At 40.2% G+C, this 10017-nt stretch overlaps 1 long non-coding RNA gene across 1 annotated transcript; it reads left to right on the plus strand.

The window, feature by feature from the left end:
- Window positions 1-969: 969 nt before the first annotated feature.
- Window positions 970-7303, plus strand: LOC121306944. The gene is made up of 3 exons (XR_005948255.1): window positions 970-1137; window positions 1876-2128; window positions 5693-7303. It is a non-coding gene; the product is annotated as an uncharacterized LOC121306944 (long non-coding RNA).
- The last annotated feature ends 2714 nt before the right edge of the window (window positions 7304-10017 follow it).

Consider the following 10017-nt stretch of genomic DNA (forward strand, 5'->3'; position numbering starts at 1 on the left):
GTTAAAGTGTTTTCCCTAAGTAAGAGCCATCACCAAGAACAGAGCTGCTGTGTATTGCCAGTAAAACACAGGGAAACATGAGCCAAAGTGGTAGATCACTCTTGCTTCCATAAAGACGCTTCGGCTGATCTAGTGCAACGTTACTTTGCAGGCAATTATAACTTCACAGAACTCGATTAGTGCTAGTCCTACCTAAAATAACACAATAATCCGGGTCTGTGAAACCAGCCAATAGTGACTCAAGCACCTTAATACAGACTTATCACAGGCCATCACTGAAAAGCACAGTATGTGAGTGATTGAAACAAACACCCAGAATGCCTGTATGCATATGGTGCATCATAAAAACTCAAGGGACAGTCAGAATAAATCCAAATAAAATGTGACAATGACTTTGAATTTCAAGTTGACCGGGAAACAGCTCATTTAACAAGCTGTAGTCAATGAGCTTTGATCCTCCTCGTGCTTTTTGTTTCCTCATGCTTTACCGTATCTTTTAGTGTTTTATCACTGTGATTTGCCATGCCATGTGTTGCACACACGCTCGCTACTTCACTATACTGTATTTTGTTATGTTTTTGTCGCATTATGCCAGTCTTGTACAATACGTTGTTCTGGAGACTAAATTGTTGACAAAACGTTTCATTTATATATTTTTTGTTGTTGTTTTTGTTTTTATCAGAATCTTGCAAATGCTGTACATTAAAGCACAACCCGAACTCCCTATACCCTGAAACGCTGCCCAGCCCAGAAGGCAGTTACTTTTCCAAACACAAAATTGTACCAGTCAAAATAAACAACACAAATGACCACTCTGTCTCCCATCCTTCCAAAACAAAAAACTGCAATGAACCGACCACATTATTGGCTGACGATGTTCCAAAGGAGGGTTTCATTGGGCAACCTCCTCGTCAATCTTTTGGGAGGGGGGTTAGCGTGTAGTTTGTTTTACGGAAAGAGAGACAGATAACTGTGTTTAGTTGTATGTAGGCAGCGTTTCAGGTTCAGTTATTTTCTGTGCTTTTACTTTGTTCATATATTTATTTGGCTGAAAAGTCGTATACAGTCTTGAGACAGGTGGAAAGCACGACGCGAAGATAAACGAAAAGTAAAGCGACAAAGCCGAGGCGAGTACAGGTAAGGAACATGCACGGTAACGTCAAGCACAGTTCAGTGGTGCTGATTCAGACACGGCTGGAGTTGCACAGAATCGTATGTTTGTCTTATTTGTGTACTGCATAGTACTGTTACGATAACCAGGACACCACTTAAACTGTGATGGGTCGAATGGCCTCCTCGTAACCTTTCTTATATGACGTGTCAAAGAACCCACTGTAATTATGTTATCGATTTTAATGGCGATGTATGTGTAGGTGTATGTTGATGCTGTTACTATATATTCCAAAATGAATGTTGCTGTATCTACAGTGTCTACAAGCTTACTGTGCATTTAAGAAACTGCGAAATAAACTCCCTACACCCTTTGTCAACTTGTTTTCTCAAAACAAGTTTTTGACATGTTTCGTTGTAATGTCACCTGCTTCAGAAACCTGCCTGGCCTTTTAATGATGTTAATATATGAATCCACAGTATGTTATTAGTACCACACTTAAATGTTAGTGTTCACTGAAGTGCGTTTTTCTTATGCAGTCCTCAGAATCAACAAAAAGTGTGGTTTCAGAATATCACCTTATAAGTCTTATATTTTTCCCAAACCAAAACACCTTGACTTGTCTCTTGTAGTAATGTCACACATGTACTGTACTCCCTCAACAGGGTGTCCCAATACATGCAGCAGGGTAGTGTGCATTAAAGGAACAAGTTCCCACTGTGTGTTTTCCCAGTTGTAAGAATGTCTTATTTATCCTCACACAGTTTCTGAACAGGGAATGTTTTAGCATTGCGTGAAGGACGTTTCTGAGATGGAATCTTTTTTAATCAAACGAGTCAGGCGAGCCGCTATCCGCACCCTTGAAGTGTGTTGTCTCAGAGGACTGGAGTGTTCAGGTCAAGGAGGAGGTGACAGGAGTGGCCGACAGTCCTGGGTACATAATAACAGAGAGCCCTGGAGACGACGAAGGCGATACTAAACAAGAGGAAACGCCACTGACCAATAGCACTGTGACGCGTAAGTAAAAGGACGTGAGCCTTATTGGGATTCAAATCTCTTTAAATATATACAAAGTGCTGTGCAGGGTTCTCAGCATGAATTGTTCACAGCGTGGTGGTGGGAGGAGCAGGGGGCGGAGCAGGAGCGGGGCCAGACGGGGAAAGAAACAGAGATCCTCACAACCCCCTGCAGTGTGAGGCAGGACAAGCCATGCACATGCCTGTGCTTTGTGGAAGTACTTGTCCGCATATATAATATTCTGTATCTGTGGTTGTCAGTGAGTAGATTCGAAGTCTGTGTTACTGGATGAGATCACACTGGCCGGTAGAGATCACAGTTTGGCCGGTAGTTATGAAGCGCCACAGGCCGACTGGGCCGGTTACATTTAACTAGTATAGTATATATAGAGCATATGGCTTCCGTTTCATGGACCAGTGTGCCAAAAAGCTGAACATTAATTTACAAACCATTTTTTAAAAACAAAACTATGAACTAATCCCAACTTTCCTGCCGCACATCATATTTGTTGTATAGTCAGAATCTGAGACTGGGTACCAAAGTGCTGTGTTGGTACTCGTTCCCGCGACATGGCAAATCTTTTACAAATCGGGTTTTCTACAAATAATCAAACAATAAGCCAAAAGGAAAGCGCTGAAATCAATAAATCATAAAGAAGTAATTATGGAAAAAAATGAAGATGAACATTTAGAGTGGAGGCTTCATTATGACCGTGAAAAAAAGTAATGTACTACTTTGTTTGGCGTCAGTTTCCCAGACTTGCAGATAAAATAGCAGCTTTATTTGTTTGGCTTCATTTTCCCAGACTTGCAGATAAAACTGCAGCTTTATTTGTTGTGAATTCAATATTTCGCTTTCCAGTCTCACAGTAAGATGTCCCGATCGCAGTCCAATTCTCTACCTTCTTGATTTGAGATCTGACATGTCAAAAATGCCATTCACAATCTTGATATCTCTCGGCAAGACTAGCGCTGACTTGGTAGAGGCTACACTGGCAACAACGTTCTGAGAAGGATTGTTATTATTTTGCATTATGAATATTTTTTTAATAGTGTTTATTATTAGGATTACGGATGGAAATTGTGAAGTTTCCTATTTGAATACATGGTGCAACATTTTTGCATCTTCAATTACCCGAACTCTGGTCCCTTACGCTCCCAAGAATAAAAAGCAAATGCGTGTGTACAAGCAGATATCATAACAGTGTAAGCTGGTAAGGTTTAGCCGGGTTCACAAAGTGTTTAAACAGTTGCTAAGACGAGATTTCTTCGTTCAGTACCCTATTTTCTTAGGCAGAAGTTTTTCCTTTTGTTTACTGAATTAAAATACAGAACTCAATGAACAGCAACGTCACAGTGTGTATCTCTTCCAGTTAAAGCAACAGTAGCATAATATTGCGCAAACCACCAAATAATATTTTTTTGCTGTCTTGTATTCAGAATAAAATAACACCTATCATATAGCAACCTAAATATTCTAAATTTGTTTAATTCTAACAACTAATATTAATAAAATACTTTTAATAGTGTAAATATTGTAACCTGGCCAAAACAATAAAAAATAAATTCCAACATTACAATAGTTTAACATTACTAATTACAACTAGCCATCAAGTGCTGACATCAGATGAATTTAAGTCAAGTTACTTTGTTTTTTTAATAACCTGTAAATAATTCAAAACAAGGATACCTGGTTATACTTTTAATGATCATTGCAAATGTTGACGTTACTCCATTCATTCACAGAAACTCCTTTCCAACTCCCAAATATCTTGCCTTTTCTTATTAGTCACTGCGTTGTTCTGCTTAACATTTATAATGTCTTTATATTCATCATAACGTTAAATTACATTTCAGTGTTACCCAAGTTTGGATTACTTCTTTGAGCACTTGCCATGCTCTTGGAAGCTGTTTCTCGACTGGCTAGCAACAGCTGCAGAAGCTGCCGTGTACAGTCATTACAGAGGAGCTCAAGCAGGGATCTCTTAACATTAGCTAAAAACAAGGCAATAGAATTGGCAACAATTTCAAACAGAATGTGATTACTGTAGAATGTTGCTGTTACAAGCATTGCATAATTAATTACGGTCCTTACGTTTAATATGCAAATGACAACGGGTTTAAGTGTCAGCATTAAAAAAAATAAATAAAAGAAAGACGCGTTTCTACTAGCAGCTAGATAAAATTGCACCGGGCCAGTAAAAACAGTAGCTCAGTGGGCCAGTAGTTAAAAATCTAAACGTAGCGCCCTGTACTGTTCTTCGTCTGAACGATTTGTTTATTTAACCCAGCTTGTTATGGTGTAATAGTAAAGATCTGCAACGCTGTTGCTTGTTACAGCGCTGTGTTTCAGGGGTGCACCCAGGATCTAGTCTCCTCTGTCAACAGGGGGGATTGTGCTAATAAAGTTCAGTGAAATTCAATCTCGTCTCTGTGTCGCATACATTACACGCACTAAACTAAAGAACATGCTGTCACAACCAACCTATTCAAGAGTATTGAGAGCTGAAACAAGTATTCTAAGCAAAACTGTTTCTCACATAAAGGAATAATCAACAATGTTTCACAGGATTATTATCATTTTTTGGCCGTTACGCAACTGAAAACACAGCGTAGCAGCCTGAATACAACGTCATTTTTCCAGGCAACACATACTTAACCCGTTGCGGTCCTATGTCGTACCAGATCCAACATTACAATTTTCCCTTTCCAGTCTAATGTCAGACCCCGTCCAACATCATCAAAAAGACGTAAAGCACAGGTCTCTAGTATTTTTTTCTCTAGAAAAAGCCAAGAAAACCTTACAATGGCCGAGTGAGACCGATAGGAGTCTAATGAAGCCGTTCAAAAAAAAAGGATGTATCTGATAGACCCACGTACAACAGAGAGAACACGGACATAACAAAGGAGGTAGCTGCTAATGCATCCAGCTCTCAAAGAATATCACGGACATTTGCAAAGTTTTTTGAATTGTTATAGTAATAAAATAATGACTTGGATTGCATTATTGAGGAGTTTGGTGATAAAATGAGTGATCAGGAGAGGATTTATTAGTATGCACGTCTATAAAGAGGTATGTGAAAAATACAGTGAACAAGGGGTGGGGCTTCCTAGAGATACAGTACTGAATGTACTTTTGCGATTCAATGCCTTTTAAACCCGTTTTACTCTGAAAAAAAAAAATGTAAACAGCGCATGTAAAATAAACAGTGCCTGTGAAAATAAATTGGACCTGACGCGCCTGACAAGTGCTAAATAAATGGACTGCTGAGGGTTAAAATGTAACTATTCAGAATATCCAAACAGGAATGGAAACAGATTGATCCATTCCTGGTTTTATAAGACAAGCCAGAGCTTTGTTACCTATGCACTGTGCCAACCAGGCCAATTTTAAAACTTGGAATGGGGGAAACTGCTCTACAAGAGTATTCTGTAAGGATTAAATGTTGGTTATTGATTTTAACATTGGGCATATCCAGTGTAAATGTGAGCTAAACTGAGTGAAATGTGCTGTAACATATTTATTTTTCTATCTCTGTTTCTCTGTCTATCATCTGTCCTGAAGTGGATGTTAAACCAGAGCATGGCTCGCATCCCTGCCCTCACTGCAACTTCTCTTTTACTGGTGCCCAGTATCTGGAGAAGCGCACACAGATGGCACACAGAGAAGAATACGTGAAGATACTGAGAAACCAGGCCTCTTTGCACAGTACTGAATTTGGTAAGATTTTTCAATGACTTGGAAAGCGTGAAGAAAAACAAGAGGTTGTGCTTAGGAGGACCACCCTGTTACTGTATTGAATGCGGGAATAGTTTCAGTCAATTGGGAACCCTTAAAATACACCAGCGAATTCACACAGGAGAAGCCCTTTTCCTGTGTACCGAATGTGGGAAAAGCTTCAAGGCGTCAGGAGAACTGAAAGTTCACCAGCGAATTCACACAGGAGAGACGCCGTATCACTGTGCTGACTGCAGGAAAAGGTTCAGCCAGCTAGGGAGCTTCAGAAGCCACCAGAGGACTCACACAGGAGAAGCTCCGTATTATTGTTACGATTGTGGGAAGAGTTTCAGGCAGCCAGGAAATCTTAAAAAACACCAGCGAACCCACACAGGAGAGAGGCCGTATCACAGTATTCAGTGTGGGAAAGGTTTCAAGCAGTCGGGAGACCTGAAAATACACCAGAGAATTCACACAGGCGAGAGCCTGTACTGGTATGCTGAATGTGGGTAAAGATACAAGGCCTCCAGGGACCTGATAGTGCACCAGCGCGTTCACGCAGGAGAGAAACCTTATCACTGCTCTGAATGTGGAAAGAACTTCAGTCGGTGTAGGAGCCTTAAACTTCATCATCGAATTCACACCAGAGAAAACCCATATGACTGTAATGATTGCAGGAAGAGTTTCCGAGTTTACATGCAACTGAAGAAACACCAACGATGTCACACAGGAGAGACGAAAACCATATGACTGCTGTGAATGTGGGAGCAGCTTTAAGCAGTCCCAACCCCTTAAAGCACACTGGAGGGGACACACAGAAGAAAATGTGTACATCTGTACTGAACGCAGGACAATTTAAGGCAGCTAAGATCCTTTTAAAGGACATCAGAAAACTCACAAAGGAGATAATCTCTAAACATATACACTGTATGGCAGTGGTACTCAATTATGGCCCTTGAGATCCATTCCAGTCCAGGTTAATACTCCAAGAAGTTTGTAAAATAGTTAATTGATCCTTCTAAGAGGCAATTATCTAATTTAGGACTCTGGAATTGGATGGATCTCGATGGGCAGATTTGAGTACCACTGCTGTATGGAATACTTCTGCACCCTATAAATAATTTTATTTTAAAAATAGATATGCATGGAGAAAGTATTCTGTATATGTGAATAGACATTTAAAAGTGTGTGAAACACTTCATATATTAACGTCTGGTTTCACAGACCGCAAATACACTTGTCTTGTGGCTTATATAAGGTGCTATCCGAGACTAGTACTGTGTAGTTAGAGATAGATTAATTTTGATTGTATTTATGTTTGTATTGTTTTAAATGATTATTCTTACTGGAAACACTAAATAAATTGGAATTATTGCATCAAAAACACAAAGCCATTAGGCAGTAATCCACTTTATTATAACATTCAAATAAGTGACAAACCAAACGTGCCATCACAGTAAATATTACAACAAATGCCCACTCACAGGTTGTTTAACCTATTGCAGTGTTTCATTTAAACCAACATACAATATACCATTCTTACTGTTCCTTCATAAGAAACTTGATTTAAAGATAAATTACGTGTGTGTTTGTGTGTGTGTGCGCGCGCGCTAACTTCGCTATAACGAACCTCCCTGGGACCTGGAGAAATGTTTGGTATCAGGGTGTTCACTATAATAAGGTTTGGCATTTTTCTGTATCAGAATAATGACAATATGGCAGATTTGAATTGATCATCAATATATAGTTTTATGAAGATTCCTTCACATTGATTAACATTTAAATGGTATAGTGACAAGGTACTCGTGTCACATGTGTGGGTTACCGCATTGCAAGACAGAGGCGTGCAGGATTTATTAAACACAAAACAGAAAGTATACAAATGGGTCATGTGATGCTACCAACCATGGTCACACACAGAGGACACGTACAAGACAGGCAGGCAGCAAGTATCAATCGAGCGACCGTCTGTAAACAATCATTTGATCAAACATCAACTCCGAAAAGCACACAAAACAAACCCTTTTCCATATATACAGTGCCGAGAAAATGTTTGTGAACCCCTTAGGAGTTTCACATATTTCACATATTTCAAACCTAAATGTTATTGGATCTTAATCTAAGTCCTAAAAATAGATAAAGATAACCTGATTAAACAAATGACACAAAAACATGATACTTTTTCAGCATTTATTTGTACACAAATGATTCAACATTCAATATGCATGTGTGAAAAAGTATGTGAACCTTTAGATTCAGTAGCTGAATTATTTGGAGGTAGTGTGGTCCAGTGGTTAAAGTCCAGGGCTTGTAAGCAGAAGGTCACAGGTTCACATTCCACTTTTGCCACTGACTGGCCCTGAGCAAGTCACATCACTTCTTTATGCTCCATCCTGCGGATGAGATGTTAAATCAATTTCAATTTAAGTGACTCTGCATATAATGCACAGTTCACAGCCTACCTCTGTAAAGGCTATGAAAGGCGCTATATACAAATACAGATATTATTATTATTTATTATTATTATTATTTATTATTATTATTATTATTTTTATTATTAACTGGTGGCACTCCTTGAGCAGCAATGACTTCAACTAAGCGTTTCCTGTAACTGTTAGTCAGTCTCTCACATCGGTTTTGAGGAATTTTGGCCCATTCCTCCTTACAGAACTGCTTCAACTCGGTGACATGTGAGGGCGTCCTTGCGTGTGAAGATGACTGCTCATAAACTGAAGTGGTGTGTTCTTTTATTGCCTCTATTCTATTGCCTCCCCTCATTACCTGTATGCTGACAGTGAGGAGTGATGTGCTCTTTTATTGCCTCCCCACATTACCTGTATGCTGACAGTGAAGTGGTGTGTTCTTTTATTGCCTCCCCACATTACCTGTATGCTGACAGTGAAGAGTGATGTGTTCTTTTATTGCCTCCCCTCATTACCTGTATGCTGACAGTGAAGAGTGATGTGTTCTTTTATTGCCTCCCCTTATTACGTGTATGCTGACAGTGAGGAGTGATGTGCTCTTTTATTGCCTCCCCTCATTACCTGTATGCTGACAGTAGAGTGGTGTGCTCTTTTATTGCCTCCCCTCATTACCTGTATGCTGACAGTGAAGAGTGATGTGCTCTTTTATTGCCTCCCCTCATTACCTGTATGCTGACAGTAGAGTGATGTGCTCTTTTATTGCCTCCCCTCATTACCTGTATGCTGACAGTGCTCTTTTATTGCCTCCCCTCATTACATGTATGCTGACAGTGAGTGATGTGCTCTTTTATTGCCTCCCCTCATTACCTGTATGCTGACAGTGAGGAGTGATGTGCTCTTTTATTGCCTCCCCTCATTACCTGTATGCTGACAGTGAAGAGTGATGTGCTCTTTTATTGCCTCCCCTCATTACCTGTATGCTGACAGTGAGAGTGATGTGCTCTTTTATTGCCTCCCCTCATTACCTGTATGCTGACAGTGAGAGTGATGTGCTCTTTTATTGCCTCCCCTCATTACCTGTATGCTGACAGTGAGAGTGATGTGCTCTTTTATTGCCTCCCCTCATTACCTGTATGCTGACAGTGAGAGTGATGTGCTCTTTTATTGCCTCCCCTCATTACCTGTATGCTGACAGTGAGAGTGATGTGCTCTTTTATTGCCTCCCCTCATTACCTGTATGCTGACAGTGAAGAGTGATGTGCTCTTTTATTGCCTCCCCTCATTACCTGTATGCTGACAGTGAGTGATGTGCTCTTTTATTGCCTCCCCTCATTACATGCTGACAGTGAGAGTGATGTGCTCTTTTATTGCCTCCCCTCATTACATGTATGCTGACAGTGAGGAGTGATGTGCTCTTTTATTGCCTCCCCTCATTACCTGTATGCTGACAGTGAAGAGTGATGTGCTCTTTTATTGCCTCCCCTCATTACATGTATGCTGACAGTGAAGAGTGATGTGCTCTTTTATTGCCTCCCCTCATTACCTGTATGCTGACAGTGAGAGTGATGTGCTCTTTTATTGTCTCCCCTCATTACATGTATGCTGACAGTGAAGAGTGATGTGCTCTTTTATTGCCTCCCCTCATTACCTGTATGCTGACAGTGAGAGTGGTGTGTTCTTTTATTGCCTCCCCTCATTACCTGTATGCTGACAGTAGAGTGATGTGCTCTTTTATTGCCTCCCCTCATT

The sequence above is a fragment of the Polyodon spathula genome, chromosome 2 (assembly GCF_017654505.1).
Source record: "Polyodon spathula isolate WHYD16114869_AA chromosome 2, ASM1765450v1, whole genome shotgun sequence".
NCBI classification, from domain to species: domain Eukaryota; kingdom Metazoa; phylum Chordata; class Actinopteri; order Acipenseriformes; family Polyodontidae; genus Polyodon; species Polyodon spathula.